This window comes from Euphorbia lathyris, chromosome 10, assembly GCF_963576675.1.
Source record: "Euphorbia lathyris chromosome 10, ddEupLath1.1, whole genome shotgun sequence".
Taxonomy (NCBI): domain Eukaryota; kingdom Viridiplantae; phylum Streptophyta; class Magnoliopsida; order Malpighiales; family Euphorbiaceae; genus Euphorbia; species Euphorbia lathyris.
Window position 1 is genome coordinate 44,247,717 of NC_088919.1, and position 25,528 is coordinate 44,273,244.

The 25,528-nt window shown below is 35.3% G+C and overlaps 2 non-coding genes across 2 annotated transcripts; both read right to left on the minus strand.

Annotated features, from left to right (window-relative positions):
• Positions 1-2,574: 2,574 nt before the first annotated feature.
• LOC136210105 (small nucleolar RNA R71) lies at positions 2,575-2,681 on the minus strand. Its single transcript, XR_010677812.1, has one exon. It is a non-coding gene; the product is annotated as a small nucleolar RNA R71 (small nucleolar RNA).
• A 7,115-nt stretch (positions 2,682-9,796) lies between these two features.
• On the minus strand, positions 9,797-9,903 carry LOC136210106 (small nucleolar RNA R71). Its single transcript, XR_010677813.1, has one exon. It is a non-coding gene; the product is annotated as a small nucleolar RNA R71 (small nucleolar RNA).
• Positions 9,904-25,528: the final 15,625 nt, after the last annotated feature.

The window sequence follows — 25,528 nt, forward strand, 5'->3', positions numbered from 1 at the left end:
CTCTCTCCATTGTTTCTCTTCATTTAATCATTCTCTCTCTTAACTAATATATAGTTTTGTTAATTTTCACCCACTCTCGATCATCCTTTATCAATTTTTAAAAATTAAGGAATCAATTGGATATGATCATCCTTTATCAATTTTTAAAAAATAAGGAATTAATCGAATATAGAAGGATGGAGACTTCAACTGGTTCCACTACATCAAATACTATAATTGAAGGGCACCGCTGCTTTTTCTTATTTGGCAATGGGTACAATTTCATATTTGGCATTAATTGAAAAATCTAGAATCAATTAAAGTGTGTTAAGCCCAAAATATACCTAAAATATCATTAACATTTACATCATTTTTTATTACAAATTTATGTTGTTTATATCTGTTTAGGTTACTTTTACTCTCGAATATCTTTCTTTCTTGCAAGGTACCTAAATATTTGGTAAAATCCAAATAGGAACAAAAAAGGATCAAAAACAGAAGAAAAACCCTACAAAAGGAGTCAAAGACGACGTAAATCGAAAGCACCAAGTCGAGGACACGAACGAAAGCAAAGAAGTGAGAAAACTCACCGTGCCGCGACAGTGAATCCCCAACCCGTGGCCGCGACACGCGTGGTTTAGCCATTTCTCCCCTTCGTCCAACGTTCAACTTAATGCTACGTCATTCACGGCCGAGGATTCCTATCCTCGGTAAGTGCAGAAAATTTGCCAAAAGCATTTAACACATGCTGAAATCCAAGAAACGCGTTCGTTCAAGTGGATAAAGACGTCATTTCACAACGGACACGACTCTTAACCAACGGATACATCACTTCAAACACAACCCTTCAACATCTATAAATAAAGAGTTGATGTTGAGAAAAAATGCAATGAAATGTTATAATATAGATATAGAATCAGAGCGTAGAACTTATGTCTAAGTTCTAAGTAAAAACATTTCGAGAGTTAGAAATTAGATTCTGTACAAAACAAGATGAGGTACACATATTGTTTATAGTTTAATTACAATTCAGTAGCGTTTAGACATTGTTCCAGTTTTAGTTTGCATCATGGTAGTGGCCGACCGAATCCCTATTACGAAGTTACAGTGAGAAGATTGAGTAGAGTGTTCGCCCCTGAGCCTGACAACCTCTAAGGAAACCCAAGGAAAGGAACCGATCAAGCCATTCACTTGCACGCCCTCGAAGAACTCGATGCTCCATGTTCTCTGTAAACTTGTATCAATTTATATTTCATCTAATAAAGTCCGTTCTATTCGACAAATCGTTATGCAGCACTTATGGTAACCAATCCAATATAAGTGAGGCTGGTGTTTTCATTAATACGCAGTTGAATTCAAAACCATTACAAGGAAACTTTGTTGAACACTTAGGCAAATTATCATCTCGAAAGAGTTTTAATTTGAGTAAGGGCAACTATCCTGAAAGGGTTTTGTCGCGTTCAAAGCCAATTAATTAGAGGTTCCATCATTTATTTCATCATCATAATTGATACAAAGTTTAAGTTGTTTTCTTTGCTTAATGCAAATGAATACATTCATTGTTTTTCTAAAAAGTTCTAAATGTTCCTGTTTTGTAAAATTCATCCCTAAATCAGAAGATCTTTCTAACAATCGATTTATTCTAAATATAAAATCTTATTCCAGCATTTTTCAAGTATTCAAAGTTCATAAACTCAATTAAACAATTATTTTTCCTAAATTCAATTAGACAAATTTCACTTTTCATTTACAATTAATAATAAATCTAACAAGTTCGAAATTAATAAATTCAAAAATAAGTTTTTCGTTAAAAAACGTATCCCTGTGGGATCGATATTTTTATTACTACAAGCGAAACCGTGCACTTGCGGAAATCGCTCAACAAGTTTTTGGCGCCGTTGCCGGGGATACGCCAAAATTTTTGACAAAATTTTTATTTTTCGTATTTTATTTTCGAATCTAGGTTTACACATTATTTTTATACAATTTTTATATTTTATTTATTTTTCAGTTTATATAACATATTTGTTTTCAATTTTGTTTTGAAGGTAGTTTGGCTCGTGTAACAATTTCAAGTTCATGCGCAGTTCGCAAAATTCGGGCACGCCACCAGACCCTTTTGATCCAGAAATTGAAAGAACACTTAAGAAAAACAAGAAAAACAACAAAGACAAAGACAAAACACCCTTAAAATCCAAAGTAGACCAGCTAGAAAATATGGCCGATCCACCGACACTTATGGATTATGCTAGGCCAGGAATGGCCGGTGTAACTAATAGTGTAGTTAGACCCCGTATAAACGCAAATCAATTTGAAATTAAGCCTGCTTTGCTTAATATGTTGCAAAACAACGTAACGTTTTATGGACTACCTAACGAAAACCCTAATGCACATTTGACAAATTTCTTAGAAATTTGTGATACTTTTAAAATTACTGATGTAACAGCCGAAGCAATCAAACTTCGCCTCTTTCCTTTCACTTTGAAGGACAAGGCAAAAATTTGGTTAACTTCTATGCCTGATGCAACATTTGAAACTTGGGACCAATTAGCCCAAGCGTTTTTATCAAAATATTTTCCCTTAGCAAAAACCGCAAGAGTCATCAAAGAATTGACATCTTTTACACAAAATGATAATGAAACTCTTTATGAAGCTTGGGAACGTTTTAAAGAACTTCAACGTTTATGCCCACACCACCAACTGCCAGATGCACTTTTGATGCAGACATTCTATAATGGATTAAATCCTACAACTAGAGGTTCATTAGATGCTATGTCTGGAGGTTTATTTATGAAGAAGACGTCCGCCCAAGCAAGAGAACTTTTGGAGGAAATGGCAATCAACAGCAGTATGTGGCCCGCAGAGCGTGGACATATACCAACGGCGAAACCATCATCCTCAGGTACATCATCGGTTAAAGGTATAATGAATCTTGATCCAGTAGCAATGTTACAAGCCCAATTTTCTGCCTTATCGCACAAAATTGATAAGTTTATAGCACCATGCGATCCTAATGATCCAATCCAGAGAGACATTGATTACGAAGGTATGAATGAGATAGAACAGGTAAATTTTGTCCAAGGACAAAACCAAACTACTAATCTTTATTCTAATACTTATAATCCTGGATGGAGAAATCATCATAACTTTAACTAGAAAGATAGTAATAATAATAATAATGCAAATGCTAATCAATATCGTGTAAATAATTATCAAAATCAAACAAGAGATACGATTAGCACTTTATCTTTAAAAATCGACAAATTTATAGATGCTATGAATGGAAAGGTAAGTAATCAAGACGATGGTTTTAAACGGATCGAAAGTAAATTCGATCAGCTTATCAAAAACCAATCATCTAGCATCCATAATTTGGAGGTTCAAATTGGACAACTTGCTAAATCAATTCCATCCCGCAAAGAGGGAAGTCTTCCCAGCCAAACGGAAGAAAATCCGAAAGAGCATGTTAAGGCTATCACTCTTCGTTCAGGGAAAAACTATTTAGGTCCGGAAATGCCCGGAAATTCAACTTTACCTGGAAATGATTTACCAAAATCCAAAGAAGATACGTTAAAACAAAAAGATATAACAATTGACTCTAGTACGAAACCTTTTGTACCAAAACCACCTTTTCCACACAGGGTCCGAAATAAGGACCATGATAAATAACTTTTATCATTTTTAGATAAGCTTAAAAATTTGCATATAAATTTAACATTCATGGATGCAATTACGCAAATTCCTAACTATGGAAAATTCTTGAAAGATTTAATTTCAAAAAAGATTAGTTGGGAAGGAATTTCATCCATTTCACTTACTGAAGATTGTAGTTCGATAGTATCAAGCAAATTACCTACTAAACTTAAAGATCCCGGATGCTTTACCATTCCGTGTACATTGGGAAATATGGAATTCCCAAGTTGCCTTTGTGATTTAGGAGCTAGTATAAACTTGATGCCATTGTCTATTTTTGAAAAATTAGGTTTAGAAGAAGACATCAAACGTACCAATATGGTTTTGCAATTAGCGGATTAATCCACTAAAAGACCATATGGTATAATTGAAGACGTTTTGGTGAAAGTTGACAAATTTATTTTTCCTACTGATTTTGTTATCTTAGATTTTGCTTATGATGCTAATTGTCCGCTAATCTTTGGTAGACCGTTCATGAACACGGGACGTGCTCTAGTTGATGTGTCGGAAGGAAAAGTAGTTTTACGAATAGGTGACGATAAGATCGAGTTCGATATGAATCAAGCAATGAAATATCCTATGGAGGATTTCGCTTGTATGAAACTTGATTTAATTGAAGAATGTGTTAATGACATTGTTCAAAGAGAAGAAATAATAGAACCTATAATGGGTGAAGAATTAGAAGATAAGGACCCAGAGCCTTTGATTCGAGAAGATGGACCAGTTCCGCCTTCAGTAGTAGTTCCACCTAAATTAGAACTTAAAGAATTACCAAACCATCTGAGATACGCTTTCCTAGGCGGAAGTGATACTCTACCTATAATCATCTCTAACAAATTAACAGAAAATCAAGAAGAAAAATTGAAAGAAGTTGTTAGAAATAGAATAGGAAGTATGGGATGGAAAATTTCAGATTTAAAAGGAATTAATCCTAGTATTGTAATGCATAGGATTCACTTAGAAGAAGACAAGCCACCTAAAGCGGATAAACAAAGACGTTTAAATCCGAACATGAAAGAAGTAGTAAAAAATGAGATTACTAAACTTTTAGACAATGGAATCATTTATCCTATTTCGGATAGTGAATGGGTTAGTCCAATCCATTGTGTACCCAAAAAGGGAGGCATAACTGTAGTAAGGAATAATGAAGGTGAATTAATACCTACGCGAACCACCACCGGTTGGAGGGTTTGTATAGATTATAGGAACCTAAATAAGGCAACTAGGAAAGATCATTTTCCTTTACCTTTCATTGATCAAATGATCGAAAGGATAGTCGGTCATGCATTTTATTGTTTTCTTGATGGCTATTCCGGATTCTTTCAAATATATATTTACCCGGATGACCAAGATAAAACAACCTTCACATGTCCTTATGGAACATTTGCATATAGAAGAATGCCTTTTGGTCTATGTAATGCACCAGCAACTTTTCAACGTTGTATGACTGTAATTTTTAATGATTTCATCGAAGATATCATGGAAGTATTTATGGATGATTTTTCAGTTTATGGAGATTCTTTTGATGCATGTTTAAAAAACTTAGATAAAGTTCTTTCTAGATGCGAAGAAACGAATTTAGTATTAAATTGGGAAAAATGTCATTTCATGGTTGACGAAGGAATTGTTTTAGGTCATAAAATATCTGAAAAAGGATTAGAAGTGGATAGAGCAAAAACTTCAGTAATAGAAAAATTACCCCCACCAACAACTGTCAAGGGAGTAAGATCATTTCTAGGACATGCAGGTTTTTACAGACGATTTATAAAAAACTTTTCTGTGATTTCCAAACCACTTACTAATTTGCTTATGAAGGATTCAACCTTCGATTTTAATGAAGATTGTATTAAAGCTTTCGAGACATTGAAAACAGCTTTAGTTAGTGCACCCATAATTGCTAAACCCGATTGCGATTTGCCTTTTGAAATCATATGTGATGCAAGTGACCTAGCTGTAGGATGTGTTTTAGGTCAAAGGAAGGATAAAAGATTACATGTTATTTATTATGCAAGTCACACATTGTCAGGTGCACAGTTAAATTACACAACAACAGAAAAAGAAATGTTAGCCGTAGTATTTGCATGTGATAAGTTTAGGTCATACTTGCTAGGATCTAAAGTTATTATTTATACAGATCACGCAGCTTTACGTTATCTGTTTGCTAAGAAAGATGCAAAACCGCGTCTGATTAGATGGGTTTTGTTGTTACAAGAATTTGATATAGAAATTAAAGACAAAAGGGGAGTAGAAAACCTTGTCACCGATCATCTATCGAGACTAGAAGATGAAAACGGTCCTATAGGTGAAACTATCGGTATACGAGATGATTTCCCCGATGAACATCTCTATCAGGTAGAAAGTATCATGTCACCATGGTATGCAGATTTTGCTAATTATCTTGCAACCGATATTGTTCCGGAAGGATTATCTTCCCAACAAAGGAGGAAATTTTTCTTCGATATTAAACAGTATTTTTGGGAAGATCCCTTTCTATTCAAATCATGTGGTGACGGGATAATTAGGAGATGTGTTGGAGAAAATGAATATGAATCTATAATAACGGAATGTCATTCCAGCTCATATGGAGGACATAATGGAGTTAATAAAACGGTAGCTAAAATATTGGAATGTGGTTTCTTTTGGCCTACAATGTTTAAAGACGTTGGTTCATTTATTACTCGTTGTGATAAATGCCAAAGAACGGGAAATTTAGGAAGGAAAGATGAGATGCCCCTCAAAAACATATTGGAAGTTGAAATCTTCGACATGTGGGGAATTGATTTCATGGGGCCTTTTCCGCCTTCCAATGGTAAAACTTACATATTAGTAGCCGTTGATTATGTTTCGAAGTGGGTTGAAGCAATTGCAACCCCTACGAATGATTCTAAAGTAGTTGTTAATTTTCTTGACGATATATTTTATAGATTTGGTTGTCCTAGATTCGTTGTTAGCGATGGCGGTACCCATTTCATAAATCGAAATTTTGATATGCTTATGAAAAGGTATGGAGTACGCCACCGCGTGTCAACGCCATACCATCCTCAGTCTAATGGTCAGGCGGAGATCTCAAATAGAGAACTCAAATGGATTCTAGAGAAAACTGTTTCGCCATCAAGAAAAGATTGGTCACAAAAACTCAATAATGCGCTATGGGCATACCGTACTGCATTTAAGTCACCAATAGGAATGACTCCATATCGTTTGGTGTATGGAAAAGCATGTCATTTACCAGTAGAATTAGAACATAAAGCCTATTGGGCTATTAGAAAACTTAATTTTGATTTACAACAAGCAGGAAAGAAACGTTTGCTCAATTTGAATGAGTTAGATGAGTTACGACATCTATCGTATGAGAATGCGAGGATTTATAAAGAAAAAGTGAAAAAATGGCACGATGCCAAGATCAAAGTCAAACACTTTAATGTTGGAGATAAGGTGCTGTTATTTAATTCACGGCTTCGTATATTTCTAGAAAAACTTAAGTCCAGATGGACCGGACCGTATTTAGTCGTCAAAACATTCGACTATGGTTCTTTAGAACTTGAGGAAACCAACGGTAATCGTTTCAAAGTTAATGGTAATCGATGTAAAATTTATTACGAAAATATTTCCGAAATAGGAACTAATTTCGTAACAAGATTTCTTGACATATAAATCATTTCGTTTTTCTACACATAGTTATTTATTTATTTATTTTTATTTTTATTTTTGTTTTTGATTATATCATTTTATGTTAGAAATTTAGATATATAAAAAATATATATTCAAGTCATGATTTTAATTAATTTTTAGGAATTTAATGTGAATTAGAAGAAATTTTTTGATTCTGAGTTGAGAATTTGAAATTCTCAGTTGAGAATTCATATATTTAGAATTCTTAAGAAGGTGAGAAATTTTTTGAACTTATAGAGAATTTAGAATTCTCAGTTGAGAATTTGGGTAAATCTGGTTAGCTAGGAAAATTTCTGAACTTACAGAGGATTTGGGATTCTCAGTTGAGAATTCTGACTTCAATAGATTTCAATTAGACAGGAAAAATTTCTGAACTTACCGAGGATAGGGATTCTCGGTCGAGGATCAGAGGTTAGGGGTTTTTTACGCCTGATTTTCGCAAGAAAATCAGCGTGTCGCGACCGCGGGTCAGAATCCTCGGTCGCGACACGCTGAATTTCTGCAGAAATCAGACCTGTGTTCTTCATCTCCAGCAGACACAACTCTTCAGAAACGAAAAATTGAGTTTCTTAATTTTTAAGAGGTCTGATTTCATGCCTTTTCACTTCAAAACAACACCTCTTTTTCATCCTAGGATTTTATAAATAGGTTCTAGAGGTTCAGTTTTCTGTCACTTTCTTTTTCATCTCTGTCAGAACAATTCTCTGATTTTCTTCCAATTTTCTCTACCCAGAAATTAAGTTCAGAACCTTTCTTCCTTACTCATTCCAAACACCATGACTTCCACAAACACTCATCCTAAGAAAGTGGTTGCTTCACGCAATAAACGTATTGATATATCCGAGCGTTATGGATGTAACTTTCCTATCTTCAATCATGATGAGGGAAGGCGCTTCTTGAAGCTTCGCTACACATTCTTTGTAGGAATGTTATACATGGATGACTTTCTTAACGATCAGTTGGGAATTAAAGATGATATGAGTCGCTACATGGAACGTTTAGGATGGACCAGATTTGTTGATATGAAGTTTCCTATAATTGGAGACTGGATATTAGAGTTCTTCTGTACGGTTCGTTTTGTTAACAAGCATCGGGTGCGTCTTAGTTTTCGTCGGGATGGCAAAACTTTCACTTTTGGATATCCTGAATTGCATGCTTGGTTTGGTTTTCCCTTGAAGGATACTACCAAACGTCATCATGGAAGAGACATGACATACACTGATATTTGGCGAATGCTCACCGGCATCTGGCCTTTCAATCCTAAACTTGCCTATAATAAGTCTTTTTATTCCAACTCTATACTATATCTGCATAAATTTCTGAGTCACAGTCTGGTCGGTCGCACGTTCAATAGTGTCGTCCAAGAAACTGACCTTTATGTCCTTGGCGATATATTTCAAGGCAACGTGGTTGATTCTTCAAAGATTTTGATGGAGGGTCTTGTTGCCGCGTCTAGATCTAAGGCTAAGAAGGTTGGGTTCGGGAATATTATATGTGGAATAATACTAGGGACCAAGGGAAGTATTTCTGTTCCTTGGAGTGATGTTGAACCTTTCCCGACACTAGACTATGAATTTTTAGAATATGAAGGTCTAGTGAACCGAGTTTTTCGATCAGGCCCAAATTTTCTTTCTGCACCAGAACGTCAAGCCTTCGTGCAGATGAAAATAGACCGCTATAGGGCTAAGAAAATCCCGATTGAAAGGGACGAATTTCTAGCATAACTTTGATTATTTTGTTTGTAAATATCTTGTATATATTGCTAAATCAATAAAACTTTCTATTTTGCATTATATCTCTTTTGATTATATGGAAACTCATTATTCTACACTTATGAATCTATTAAATAAAACTTTAAAGCATTCATTACTAATTAAATATTAATAACTAAGTTTCAATTCCTTAAATAAAGATTCATTTAACTTACATTAATAAATGAACATAAATGCTTCAATTATTTTGAGTTCCAAACCTTTCCTATTCTTAATTTAACATTCATTAATTAAAGCATTTTCATTTATTTTTCCAATTAATAAGGATAAACCTTTGGTTTTCCTTATCATTTAATGTTTTACATTTGTGTTTTTAAGTACAGATAACATTTTCAAGGAGTTCAGGATAGAATTTATCAAGAAATTGCACGAAATTGAGTTAATATGCAGAATTTGGGTAGCCACGAGGTGATCCGCGGCCGAGAATGACTAAATTCTCGGTAACTTCAGCAAAATTCCCCCAAAAATTAAGAAAAAAATTGGCTGAAACACGCGATTCGCGGCCGCGGATGCGCGTCCTCGGTAACTTCAGCAAAATCCCTCTAAAATTCAGGAAAAAAATTCGCTGCACAACGCGATTCACGGCCGCGGATGACCGTCCTCGGTCGCGACACGCGACATTCATGCACTCCTAAGTCCAAGCGTTTTTATCAAAATATTTTCCCTTAGCAAAAACCGCAAGAGTCATCAAAGAATTGACATCTTTTACACAAAATGATAATGAAACTCTTTATGAAGCTTGGGAACGTTTTAAAGAACTTCAACGTTTATGCCCACACCACCAACTGCCAGATGCACTTTTGATGCAGACATTCTATAATGGATTAAATCCTACAACTAGAGGTTCATTAGATGCTATGTCTGGAGGTTTATTTATGAAGAAGACGTCCGCCCAAGCAAGAGAACTTTTGGAGGAAATGGCAATCAACAGCAGTATGTGGCCCGCAGAGCGTGGACATATACCAACGGCGAAACCATCATCCTCAGGTACATCATCGGTTAAAGGTATAATGAATCTTGATCCAGTAGCAATGTTACAAGCCCAATTTTCTGCCTTATCGCACAAAATTGATAAGTTTATAGCACCATGCGATCCTAATGATCCAATCCAGAGAGACATTGATTACGAAGGTATGAATGAGATAGAACAGGTAAATTTTGTCCAAGGACAAAACCAAACTACTAATCTTTATTCTAATACTTATAATCCTGGATGGAGAAATCATCATAACTTTAACTAGAAAGATAGTAATAATAATAATAATGCAAATGCTAATCAATATCGTGTAAATAATTATCAAAATCAAACAAGAGATACGATTAGCACTTTATCTTTAAAAATCGACAAATTTATAGATGCTATGAATGGAAAGGTAAGTAATCAAGACGATGGTTTTAAACGGATCGAAAGTAAATTCGATCAGCTTATCAAAAACCAATCATCTAGCATCCATAATTTGGAGGTTCAAATTGGACAACTTGCTAAATCAATTCCATCCCGCAAAGAGGGAAGTCTTCCCAGCCAAACGGAAGAAAATCCGAAAGAGCATGTTAAGGCTATCACTCTTCGTTCAGGGAAAAACTATTTAGGTCCGGAAATGCCCGGAAATTCAACTTTACCTGGAAATGATTTACCAAAATCCAAAGAAGATACGTTAAAACAAAAAGATATAACAATTGACTCTAGTACGAAACCTTTTGTACCAAAACCACCTTTTCCACACAGGGTCCGAAATAAGGACCATGATAAATAACTTTTATCATTTTTAGATAAGCTTAAAAATTTGCATATAAATTTAACATTCATGGATGCAATTACGCAAATTCCTAACTATGGAAAATTCTTGAAAGATTTAATTTCAAAAAAGATTAGTTGGGAAGGAATTTCATCCATTTCACTTACTGAAGATTGTAGTTCGATAGTATCAAGCAAATTACCTACTAAACTTAAAGATCCCGGATGCTTTACCATTCCGTGTACATTGGGAAATATGGAATTCCCAAGTTGCCTTTGTGATTTAGGAGCTAGTATAAACTTGATGCCATTGTCTATTTTTGAAAAATTAGGTTTAGAAGAAGACATCAAACGTACCAATATGGTTTTGCAATTAGCGGATTAATCCACTAAAAGACCATATGGTATAATTGAAGACGTTTTGGTGAAAGTTGACAAATTTATTTTTCCTACTGATTTTGTTATCTTAGATTTTGCTTATGATGCTAATTGTCCGCTAATCTTTGGTAGACCGTTCATGAACACGGGACATGCTCTAGTTGATGTGTCGGAAGGAAAAGTAGTTTTACGAATAGGTGACGATAAGATCGAGTTCGATATGAATCAAGCAATGAAATATCCTATGGAGGATTTCGCTTGTATGAAACTTGATTTAATTGAAGAATGTGTTAATGACATTGTTCAAAGAGAAGAAATAATAGAACCTATAATGGGTGAAGAATTAGAAGATAAGGACCCAGAGCCTTTGATTCGAGAAGATGGACCAGTTCCGCCTTCAGTAGTAGTTCCACCTAAATTAGAACTTAAAGAATTACCAAACCATCTGAGATACGCTTTCCTAGGCGGAAGTGATACTCTACCTATAATCATCTCTAACAAATTAACAGAAAATCAAGAAGAAAAATTGAAAGAAGTTGTTAGAAATAGAATAGGAAGTATGGGATGGAAAATTTCAGATTTAAAAGGAATTAATCCTAGTATTGTAATGCATAGGATTCACTTAGAAGAAGACAAGCCACCTAAAGCGGATAAACAAAGACGTTTAAATCCGAACATGAAAGAAGTAGTAAAAAATGAGATTACTAAACTTTTAGACAATGGAATCATTTATCCTATTTCGGATAGTGAATGGGTTAGTCCAATCCATTGTGTACCCAAAAAGGGAGGCATAACTGTAGTAAGGAATAATGAAGGTGAATTAATACCTACGCGAACCACCACCGGTTGGAGGGTTTGTATAGATTATAGGAACCTAAATAAGGCAACTAGGAAAGATCATTTTCCTTTACCTTTCATTGATCAAATGATCGAAAGGATAGTCGGTCATGCATTTTATTGTTTTCTTGATGGCTATTCCGGATTCTTTCAAATATATATTTACCCGGATGACCAAGATAAAACAACCTTCACATGTCCTTATGGAACATTTGCATATAGAAGAATGCCTTTTGGTCTATGTAATGCACCAGCAACTTTTCAACGTTGTATGACTGTAATTTTTAATGATTTCATCGAAGATATCATGGAAGTATTTATGGATGATTTTTCAGTTTATGGAGATTCTTTTGATGCATGTTTAAAAAACTTAGATAAAGTTCTTTCTAGATGCGAAGAAACGAATTTAGTATTAAATTGGGAAAAATGTCATTTCATGGTTGACGAAGGAATTGTTTTAGGTCATAAAATATCTGAAAAAGGATTAGAAGTGGATAGAGCAAAAACTTCAGTAATAGAAAAATTACCCCCACCAACAACTGTCAAGGGAGTAAGATCATTTCTAGGACATGCAGGTTTTTACAGACGATTTATAAAAAACTTTTCTGTGATTTCCAAACCACTTACTAATTTGCTTATGAAGGATTCAACCTTCGATTTTAATGAAGATTGTATTAAAGCTTTCGAGACATTGAAAACAGCTTTAGTTAGTGCACCCATAATTGCTAAACCCGATTGCGATTTGCCTTTTGAAATCATATGTGATGCAAGTGACCTAGCTGTAGGATGTGTTTTAGGTCAAAGGAAGGATAAAATATTACATGTTATTTATTATGCAAGTCACACATTGTCAGGTGCACAGTTAAATTACACAACAACAGAAAAAGAAATGTTAGCCGTAGTATTTGCATGTGATAAGTTTAGGTCATACTTGCTAGGATCTAAAGTTATTATTTATACAGATCACGCAGCTTTACGTTATCTGTTTGCTAAGAAAGATGCAAAACCGCGTCTGATTAGATGGGTTTTGTTGTTACAAGAATTTGATATAGAAATTAAAGACAAAAGGGGAGTAGAAAACCTTGTCACCGATCATCTATCGAGACTAGAAGATGAAAACGGTCCTATAGGTGAAACTATCGGTATACGAGATGATTTCCCCGATGAACATCTCTATCAGGTAGAAAGTATCATGTCACCATGGTATGCAGATTTTGCTAATTATCTTGCAACCGATATTGTTCCGGAAGGATTATCTTCCCAACAAAGGAGGAAATTTTTCTTCGATATTAAACAGTATTTTTGGGAAGATCCCTTTCTATTCAAATCATGTGGTGACGGGATAATTAGGAGATGTGTTGGAGAAAATGAATATGAATCTATAATAACGGAATGTCATTCCAGCTCATATGGAGGACATAATGGAGTTAATAAAACGGTAGCTAAAATATTGGAATGTGGTTTCTTTTGGCCTACAATGTTTAAAGACGTTGGTTCATTTATTACTCGTTGTGATAAATGCCAAAGAACGGGAAATTTAGGAAGGAAAGATGAGATGCCCCTCAAAAACATATTGGAAGTTGAAATCTTCGACATGTGGGGAATTGATTTCATGGGGCCTTTTCCGCCTTCCAATGGTAAAACTTACATATTAGTAGCCGTTGATTATGTTTCGAAGTGGGTTGAAGCAATTGCAACCCCTACGAATGATTCTAAAGTAGTTGTTAATTTTCTTGACGATATATTTTATAGATTTGGTTGTCCTAGATTCGTTGTTAGCGATGGCGGTACCCATTTCATAAATCGAAATTTTGATATGCTTATGAAAAGGTATGGAGTACGCCACCGCGTGTCAACGCCATACCATCCTCAGTCTAATGGTCAGGCGGAGATCTCAAATAGAGAACTCAAATGGATTCTAGAGAAAACTGTTTCGCCATCAAGAAAAGATTGGTCACAAAAACTCAATAATGCGCTATGGGCATACCGTACTGCATTTAAGTCACCAATAGGAATGACTCCATATCGTTTGGTGTATGGAAAAGCATGTCATTTACCAGTAGAATTAGAACATAAAGCCTATTGGGCTATTAGAAAACTTAATTTTGATTTACAACAAGCAGGAAAGAAACGTTTGCTCAATTTGAATGAGTTAGATGAGTTACGACATCTATCGTATGAGAATGCGAGGATTTATAAAGAAAAAGTGAAAAAATGGCACGATGCCAAGATCAAAGTCAAACACTTTAATGTTGGAGATAAGGTGCTGTTATTTAATTCACGGCTTCGTATATTTCTAGAAAAACTTAAGTCCAGATGGACCGGACCGTATTTAGTCGTCAAAACATTCGACTATGGTTCTTTAGAACTTGAGGAAACCAACGGTAATCGTTTCAAAGTTAATGGTAATCGATGTAAAATTTATTACGAAAATATTTCCGAAATAGGAACTAATTTCGTAACAAGATTTCTTGACATATAAATCATTTCGTTTTTCTACACATAGTTATTTATTTATTTATTTTTATTTTTATTTTTGTTTTTGATTATATCATTTTATGTTAGAAATTTAGATATATAAAAAATATATATTCAAGTCATGATTTTAATTAATTTTTAGGAATTTAATGTGAATTAGAAGAAATTTTTTGATTCTGAGTTGAGAATTTGAAATTCTCAGTTGAGAATTCATATATTTAGAATTCTTAAGAAGGTGAGAAATTTTTTGAACTTATAGAGAATTTAGAATTCTCAGTTGAGAATTTGGGTAAATCTGGTTAGCTAGGAAAATTTCTGAACTTACAGAGGATTTGGGATTCTCAGTTGAGAATTCTGACTTCAATAGATTTCAATTAGACAGGAAAAATTTCTGAACTTACCGAGGATAGGGATTCTCGGTCGAGGATCAGAGGTTAGGGGTTTTTTACGCCTGATTTTCGCAAGAAAATCAGCGTGTCGCGACCGCGGGTCAGAATCCTCGGTCGCGACACGCTGAATTTCTGCAGAAATCAGACCTGTGTTCTTCATCTCCAGCAGACACAACTCTTCAGAAACGAAAAATTGAGTTTCTTAATTTTTAAGAGGTCTGATTTCATGCCTTTTCACTTCAAAACAACACCTCTTTTTCATCCTAGGATTTTATAAATAGGTTCTAGAGGTTCAGTTTTCTGTCACTTTCTTTTTCATCTCTGTCAGAACAATTCTCTGATTTTCTTCCAATTTTCTCTACCCAGAAATTAAGTTCAGAACCTTTCTTCCTTACTCATTCCAAACACCATGACTTCCACAAACACTCATCCTAAGAAAGTGGTTGCTTCACGCAATAAACGTATTGATATATCCGAGCGTTATGGATGTAACTTTCCTATCTTCAATCATGATGAGGGAAGGCGCTTCTTGAAGCTTCGCTACACATTCTTTGTAGGAATGTTATACATGGATGACTTTCTTAACGATCAGTTGGGAATTAAAGATGATATGAGTCGCTACATGGAACGTTTAGGATGGACCAGATTTGTTGATATGAAGTTTCCTATAATTGGAGACTGGATATTAGAGTTCTTCTGTACGGTTCGTTTTGTTAACAAGCATCGGGTGCGTCTTAGTTTTCGTCGGGATGGCAAAACTTTCACTTTTGGATATCCTGAATTGCATGCTTGGTTTGGTTTTCCCTTGAAGGATACTACCAAACGTCATCATGGAAGAGACATGACATACACTGATATTTGGCGAATGCTCACCGGCATCTGGCCTTTCAATCCTAAACTTGCCTATAATAAGTCTTTTTATTCCAACTCTATACTATATCTGCATAAATTTCTGAGTCACAGTCTGGTCGGTCGCACGTTCAATAGTGTCGTCCAAGAAACTGACCTTTATGTCCTTGGCGATATATTTCAAGGCAACGTGGTTGATTCTTCAAAGATTTTGATGGAGGGTCTTGTTGCCGCGTCTAGATCTAAGGCTAAGAAGGTTGGGTTCGGGAATATTATATGTGGAATAATACTAGGGACCAAGGGAAGTATTTCTGTTCCTTGGAGTGATGTTGAACCTTTCCCGACACTAGACTATGAATTTTTAGAATATGAAGGTCTAGTGAACCGAGTTTTTCGATCAGGCCCAAATTTTCTTTCTGCACCAGAACGTCAAGCCTTCGTGCAGATGAAAATAGACCGCTATAGGGCTAAGAAAATCCCGATTGAAAGGGACGAATTTCTAGCATAACTTTGATTATTTTGTTTGTAAATATCTTGTATATATTGCTAAATCAATAAAACTTTCTATTTTGCATTATATCTCTTTTGATTATATGGAAACTCATTATTCTACACTTATGAATCTATTAAATAAAACTTTAAAGCATTCATTACTAATTAAATATTAATAACTAAGTTTCAATTCCTTAAATAAAGATTCATTTAACTTACATTAATAAATGAACATAAATGCTTCAATTATTTTGAGTTCCAAACCTTTCCTATTCTTAATTTAACATTCATTAATTAAAGCATTTTCATTTATTTTTCCAATTAATAAGGATAAACCTTTGGTTTTCCTTATCATTTAATGTTTTACATTTGTGTTTTTAAGTACAGATAACATTTTCAAGGAGTTCAGGATAGAATTTATCAAGAAATTGCACGAAATTGAGTTAATATGCAGAATTTGGGTAGCCACGAGGTGATCCGCGGCCGAGAATGACTAAATTCTCGGTAACTTCAGCAAAATTCCCCCAAAAATTAAGAAAAAAATTGGCTGAAACACGCGATTCGCGGCCGCGGATGCGCGTCCTCGGTAACTTCAGCAAAATCCCTCTAAAATTCAGGAAAAAAATTCGCTGCACAACGCGATTCACGGCCGCGGATGACCGTCCTCGGTCGCGACACGCGACATTCATGCACTCCTAAGTCCGGATTTTTGCCTATTTTACAACCTTTTTCCTATTCCAATTCTACCTATTCCTATTCCTATTCCTATTCCTACTCTACCTATTAATCTTCCTATTCAACCCTATATATACCTATTACTTACACAAACCTTACATCACCTCCAATTTTAACCAATCCCCTACTCTAACCTCTTCCCAATATCTTACTTTTACTCTTCCCAATTTCATCATTACCCTTTTCAATCACCTAAACCTTTCAATTCAAGTCTCCATACAAACCTTCTACTTCATCTTCAACCTCAAGCTTTTCTCTCTTTTCATCTTTTTCTCTAAACCCTAAACACCATAACCATGCCTAGAGCAAAGCGTGTTGGACACAAGCCGGCTGTCACTGAGGCTAATCGCCTTCGTATTAGTTGCGTGGCTTATTTCGACATTCATTCCGAGGAAGAAGTTGGACGTTTCAAGCATTTTTCACACGCCAATCGTAAGTTCGTGGACATGCAGTTTCTTGATTTTGATTCGGTAAGGAAGTTGAACTTCACTACTCAAATTGATGCTTTTATTGAGACTTTGGGGTGGGAAACTTTTGCTTCTATGCGTTTTCCCCAAATTCAAGAGTATGTGGTTGAGTTTTTGGTTACTTTAAAGATGAACAAAAAGAGGACAGAAATTTCTTTTCGGAATAATGGTACTACCTATACCATAGATTATGAGGCTATGGGAAATATGTTTGGTTTCCCTACTAGTGATTTTTATGATAAGCCTCGGGATTTTGACAATAACTCTTTTTGGCAAATCTTTCCGACCAAACTTCTTTTGACTCTAAAAACACTTCGAGCAAGTTGATTAAGGACAATTGTGTGTTCTTCTTTCACAAGTATTTGAGTTTTTCACTTTTTGGTCGTGTTGAGAGTTCAAAAATTCAAGTCCGGGATTTGTTTGTTTGGGATTGTTTATTCAAAGGTTTAAGGGTTGATAGCATTGGAATGATATTTGACAATTTGTATCGTGCTTCGAGGGCTCACACCACTCAAGTCCCTCTCGGTAATTTAATCACTGCTATTGTTTTGGGAGCACGGGATGAATTAGCAACTTATGATATGTCCACCTACCATGGGTATGTTCCGGTTTTGGACATTGCGGCTCTTGAGCGGGCTCATTTTTTGGTTTCTGCGGCTCCTCCCGTTTTTATTTCTTATGCTACCCGTATTGCACATCTTCGTGGCACTATGGGTGGAGGTGCTTCTAGTTCTCATAATGTAGGTACCGAGGAAGGAGGTGCGGAGGAAGGAGCGGAAGATGCACCACAAGCCCAAGCATCTCAAGATAATGATCCGGTGGATTTAAGAAGAATTTTGAACCAAATCAATGCCAATACTCGACAAATGAATTTCAGAATTGATGATTTGGTGGAGAACAACATGGTGATGCATGACAACCTCAATACTTTGAGGCGTGCGCAAAGATCGACTCGGCATCGGATGCTTTCGTTTTTCCGTCGCCGAAATGTGGAAACTTCACCAACACCTCCGGATTCCCCGCCGCATGCTTAGGTTTTATCTTTTATTTTTATCTTATCTTGTTTTAATTTCAGTTTCGTACATTTTTATTTCTTATGTTTCGTATAATTTCAGTTTTAATTTAATTTTATGATGCATGTTTTCTTTGCTATATCTTTCATTTTTTTCCGTTTGTTTTATCTTTAACGTTTTATCTCCATTTTTGCACCAATGAGGACATGGTCCAATTTAAGTGTGGGAGGAGATATATACATATATCATTTTTATACAAACGAATGAATGAACGAATGTATGCAAATGAATGAATGAATGTATGCAACACTCACTTGTTTTCAAAAATACAAAATGCAACGTATATTGCAACACTTTTAATTATATTGCAACAAATGAAAAAAAAAACTTAACATTTTTTATGAAATATCATTTTTACATTTATCAAATAATCATAAGTTAAATTTCTTTTATGATTATTTTTAGGTTATCATTATCGATAGAAATAAATATTTCTATACGGGTAATATTTTTCAAAATATTTTTCACAAATCTTCGACACGATTTTAAGTAAAAATTGTCTCGAGTGAATGTATTTAAGTAATAAATTCTTTATTTTCAATCTCTATTTCTTATCATGAAATTCACGATACAATAAATCTTATTTTAAATTTTCAATTAGATTTATAGGCATTAAATTGAACTAACAAATTTTTAGCTCGGTTTTTTATTTTGTCTTACATTAACACAAATTGAAGTTTTTAAGGAAACTATAGCCATAATACATGTTGAATTTTAAGTCAATATAGGATGAATGTGCTAATTTTCTTTTTCCCAATTTACAATTTATAATTCATAATCGTATTCTTAACTTTTGGCCACGATTGAGACCAACCTTATCACAGTCGAGGTATGAAAGGGAAGAAATAAAAAAGTAAAGCGTACTTTTGGCCACGGTTGCGACCACCCTTATCACAATCGAGGTATGGAAGGAACGTTTAAATAAGAAAAATTAAGCGTGTTTAAAGTTTAAAGTAACGATTGCGTCCACCCATGGCATGGTCGGTACCTCTTAAGCGAACACAAACAAATGCATATAAAGTTACGATCGAGACCACCCTTATCACGGGCGTAACTAAGCAAATAAATTAAACTTAATACTCATATATAATAATTCAAGTTTGGGAAAGGAAATTTGGTGTTTTGAAATGCCTTGAGATGAAAGACTCAATAACATGCATGCTTACATCGTCCCGAATACTTCAATTTAAACATTGAAATACAAGACGAATGATATATCGTATTTATACTAAGTTAGTTTGATATTTTGCGTATAAATTTGCCATGCGAAGTTAGTCTTTTCGGCTTAACTAATTTAAAAGGTAAAAACAAAGATATATGTTTTATTTTCATAAAGAGATTAGTTAAGGAATAAATTCAGTGAAATTTTGCTCGGGACTAGCAAAAGATTAAGTGTGGAGATTTGTTAAGCCCAAAATATACCTAAAATATCATTAACATTTACATCATTTTTTATTACAAATTTATGTTGTTTATATCTGTTTAGATTACTTTTACTCTCGAATATCTTTCTTTCTTGCAAGGTACCTAAATATTTGGTAAAATCCAAATAGGAACAAAAAAGGATCAAAAACAGAAGAAAAACCCTACAAAAGGAGTCAAAGACGAAGTAAATCGAAAGCACCAAGTCGAGGACACGAACGAAAGCAAAGAAGTGAGAAAACTCACCGTGCCGCGACAGTGAATCCCCAACCCGCGGTCGCGACACGCGTGGTTTAGCCATTTCTCCCCTTCGTCCAACGTTCAACTTAATGCTACGTCATTCACGGCCGAGGATTCCTATCCTCGGTAAGTGCAGAAAATTTGCCAAAAGCATTTAACACATGCTGAAATCCAAGAGACGTGTTCGTTCAAGTGGATAAAGACGTCCTTTCACAACGGACACGACTCTTAACCAACGGATACATCACTTCAAACACAACCCTTCAACATCTATAAATAAAGAGTTGATGTTGAGAAAAAATGCAATAAAATGTTATAATATAGATATAGAATCAGAGCGTAGAACTTATGTCTAAGTTCTAAGTCAAAACATTTCGAGAGTTAGAAATTAGATTCTGTACAAAACAAGATGAGGTACACATATTGTTTATAGTTTAATTACAACTCAGTAGCATTTAGACATTGTTCCAGTTTTAGTTTGCATCATGATAGTGGCCGACCGAATCCCTATTACGAAGTTACAGCGAGAAGATTGAGTAGAGTGTTCGCCCCTGAGCCTGACAACCTCTAAGGAAACCCAAAGAAAGGAACCGATCAAGCTGTTCACTTGCACGCCCTCGAAGAACTCGATGCTCCATGTTCTCTGTAAACTTGTATCAATTTATATTTCATCTAATAAAGTCTGTTCTATTCGACAAATCGTTATGCAGCACTTATGGTAACCAATCCAATATAAGTGAGGCTGGTGTTTTCATTAATACGCAGTTGAATTCAAAATCATTACAAGAAAACTTTGTTGAACACTTAGGCAAATTATCATCTCAAAAGAGTTTTAATTTGAGTAAGGGCAACTATCCCGAAAGGGTTTTGTCGCGTTCAAAGCCAATTAATTAGAGGTTCCGTCATTTATTTCATCATCATAATTGATACAAAGTTTAAGTTGTTTTCTTTGCTTAATGCAAATGAATACATTCATTGTTTTTCTAAAAAGTTCTAAATGTTCCTGTTTTGTAAAATTCATCCCTAAATCAGAAGATCTTTCTAACAATCGATTTATTCTAAATATAAAATCTTATTCCAGCATTTTTCAAGTATTCAAAGTTCATAAACTCAATTAAACAATTATTTTTCCTAAATTCAATTAGACAAATTTCACTTTTCATTTACAATTAATAATAAATCTAACAAGTTCGAAATTAATAAATTCAAAAATAAGTTTTTCATTAAAAAACGTATCCCTGTGGGATCGATATTTTTATTACTACAAGCGAAACCGTGCACTTGCGGAAATCGCTCAACAAAGTGTAATGCTGTTGTTTCTTATTTGGCAATGGGTCAAAAAGGAGATCTCATCTGGTTCCACTAAATCAAATACTACAGCACTTAACTCAGAGGCAAAAATGGTGGCTTCATCTATTGAAATCTCCTTTCGAAGAAGAGGGCATAAATTCACCGAACTAAGTAAGCCAGGAAAGTAAGCATGTCTCTTTTCTCAGCCTTTTCGGTTTTTAGCCTTTCTTCCCCTGCCTCAAATTCAACGTCTACGCTTTCGACGACTCAGTTTCAGGCGAGTTCTTTATCTGGACTCTGATTTAGTCCTCATCGACCATATTGCAAAACTCGACGCTGCTCCACTCGGTAAAAAAAACAGTCCTCGCAGCTCTAGAGCACTATAATGTGAACTTCGTATTTCACTCTATCATTTTTGGTCAAATCCTTAATCTTAAATTGATGGAGCTGCTCAGAATTTTCTGGAAACGGTGGAGCTTCTTTGAATGACTAGAGCTTCTTAAATTGCTAGAGAAAAATTTGAGAGAGAGAAGGTAAAGTCGTTGAATTAAGATTCAGTTGGAGATGAGAGAATTAATTTGTAGGCTTTTAAGGGTAATGGGTTCCAATGAAGTTTGAAGTGAGATGAGTTAGATAGTGAAGTTTGAAGTGAGAGAATAGAGAGAGATGTAGATAGAGAGAAATAAATTTGAAGAAGGTGAAAGAAATGGAGGGAAGAAGATGAAGAGATTAAAGGGATATGGGTAAAAGAGAGAAAAAGAATTTTTTTTATTATTATTATTTTATGGGTCCCACTTGTATTAATGAATTAGATGAAAAATGGTGATGTGGTGCGTTGACTTCGGGTTGACCGGTCATTTTTATCTGCTGTATACCATAGTGGGAGGTCACCTATAAGTTCGTACATATTAGTGAGACAAATTGAAGGTTGTACACCAAAGTGTGAAATGGGGCAAAGGTTGTACACCATTGATGAAATTTACCCAATTATCTTATATATCAAAACCAAGAACCTAATCGTAATCTCAAAGTGATCATTTGCTATCAAGTCTAGCATGATGTCACACTCATTTGATGCTCGGGCATTTCTTGATCTCATAGTGAATTGATAAGCTCGAATAAGAAATATCTGCATTCGGGTGTGGCCACAGGCTTTTCAGCTTTATTAATAAAGTGACCGGTGATATATATCCCGTAAGAGATTGGCTATCCCTGCACTTCACTCATATCCTCTTAATTTATTCAGATTGACACCAAATTACTAGCCCGTTAGGTGATAACAAAAGCATGTTGCGTCTCACCTAGGTTCCATAGTAACTTTCAGTCTAATGACTCATCTATGAGTACTACATGAGAACCACCTATGACATTGTTACCATGTAGTGTTTTTATAACGGATCGTCCAAAGCTTATTGTTTCATAAACCCTTATCACTATGCCAAAACCCCCTTCAGACGATGGTTAAAAACCGTCGTCCCGCGAGATATAAATCTGTCACGGGGCTCGCTGCCATCTGTTGCCCCTTCAGACAACGGTTAGGTTCTGTCATGTGAAGATACGATGCATGATATAAGCCTAGTTTCGTACTCTCATATTAATCTTGTTACGATGCAACTTTTTTATTATTAACATCACATTTAATGTCATCACATGACATATTAATAATTAAAAATGTCAAGTAGATATATGGAAAATTGACATATTGGTATACGCGATGACAGTTTTTATAATAATTTATGTCGTTGTAGCTTGTTTCAGATGACATAGTTCTTGATCAATCATGTCAATGGATTTATTTTCAGATGACAGATTTGTTTATTTTAATATCTTTGTATTGTTGTTTAGATGATATTTCTTTTAACGTAAATGTCACTCTTTGCCTTATTCTTTGAATGAATCTGGTTATTGAAACATAATCAAATGAACACGAATTTATGTATATCAATGATTTTAAATTTGCCAATCTGTTTACATTTGAACCAAACTAATGCTCATAATCTGTTTATTTTGAACTAGAATTTCTGAATGTATGTAAAGGTAAAAACAATAAGCAATTAATACATCTCCAAATCTGTCAAAGGCATGGTGTTGGAAGCAAAATTTAACTTGATCTGCATATATCTATAAGTCATTATTAGGCATAGAATCCTCAAGTCTTGATATCTGCAAAACCAACTGATGCTCGTTAATCACGTACCATGTACAGATAGACCTAATAACTCTCATTTACCCTTTCCCCTTCCTAGACCTTTCACTTACCCACAGTATAAATATGAAGCTTTTACCAGTTCTCAAGAGTCACAATCCAACACTATAATTACTCTAGTTATATCGATCATAGATAGACGTATAAGGGACCTTCATACTCGTGTTGAGGGACAGATTTCCCTACTTCGGCATGAGGCACCCAGGTGGCTCATCAATAGTTATGCAGGTCCTGCCCGTCAATAATGGACTTTCGTGATGAAGGGCCCTCCAAACACCCCTTATGAAGGAGGTGTATTCATAGTCCATATGGACTTTTCTATCGATTTCCCCTATCGTGCACCTCGAGTTGTAAGAACATGAACTTATTAACACATAGTAAGCAGTTCATATATATGCATATACACTAATGACATTATTATTATTCGTAGCTCATGTTCAGGACCAAAATTTATCATCCTAATATCAGTCCTTTGGGGCATGTATCTATGCCCCAGCTACTTGATCGCCCTTCCTATAGTATTGCCACGGTAAGATGATGCTATAAATCTATGTATTTGCCTATGTTTGGGTTCTAATTTATCTATTCATATGTTTGGGGTCTAATTTATAAATGCATTTTCTAGCTATTGTGGAATATTTATGGAATGCTGATAGAGCCCTTCATCGAGGAGCCATTTCCTGGTCGAGAGCGAATTGTTGAGCGATACCTCAACAACAGGGCAGGTTATGAAGCAACTGCCAAGAGATCGACTAAAGAGTATGCAGGGGATATTGATAGGGGTAAAAAACCCCTATCTTTAGGCACGGTTTTTAGGTTAGTTTAGTCTAGTTTTCCTACAATAAGCGAGCAATTCTCGCATTTTTATGCATGTGTGCGTAATAGTTGTGTTTTGTATGCGTCCTGTTCACTTTTTGTAGTTTGAGGTCATTTTCTAGTTGTTTTTGGGCAAATATCGCCAAAATAGCACGTATGTTAACTTTCAATTATTTATTAAGGCTAATTGATCCACCAAAGGTCTCACTAAACGGAGTTTTCACTCAAATCTAACGACTGATGGGTCAATTTAGCCTTTGGACTAACGTTGTTTGGAGTTTATGTGCATGTGCAGGTTAAAACGGGATCAATTTTGGTCAAAAATCGAATCTCGGGGACCCCTCGACAGTCGCTTGGTGAATTGGGCATGTCTAGAGCACAAAAACTGGCCTCTGTAGGCCAGCTCGGTGAAGCTGTTTTCTAGCTCGTCCAGCAGCTCGGTGAGCTAGATTCCAGCTCAGCGAGCTGGCCATCAGAGGCCAGCTCGAGCCGAGCTGGCTCGCCCAGCTCGACGAGCTGTGCCTCAGGAATCAGTCTTTTGACTGATTACCGGCCCCACGACTCCACGTTTCGCTCCTGACTTCTCCACCTACATCAGGAAACAAATCCAATTAGGTTTAGGACTAAAACACAACTATAAATAGGACCTTTTTATTGTTAATTAGACATCTTTTATCTTTGTAAAACCCCTAGCTTTCACCTTGAGAAATCATCTCCATCTCCTCCATCTCCTTCAACCTCCATTGAAGACACCTCCGAAGCTCCGTCATCGAGGATTGCTCAAGTTCCATCCTTAAGTCCTAGGAAAACGCCTACATTGGTAGACAGGTTCCCTTGAAAGGGATTTTTTTTCTTTTATATTCTGTCTAGCCTTTGATCCATATTATGAATCCTAGGCTCATTGTATTTTCGTGACAATACTTTTCATCTTTAATATATGTTATAGTTTTGTTTATTCAATTGTTCTATTGCTTAAATCTTTGTCTTACACTTTTTCTGACTGGT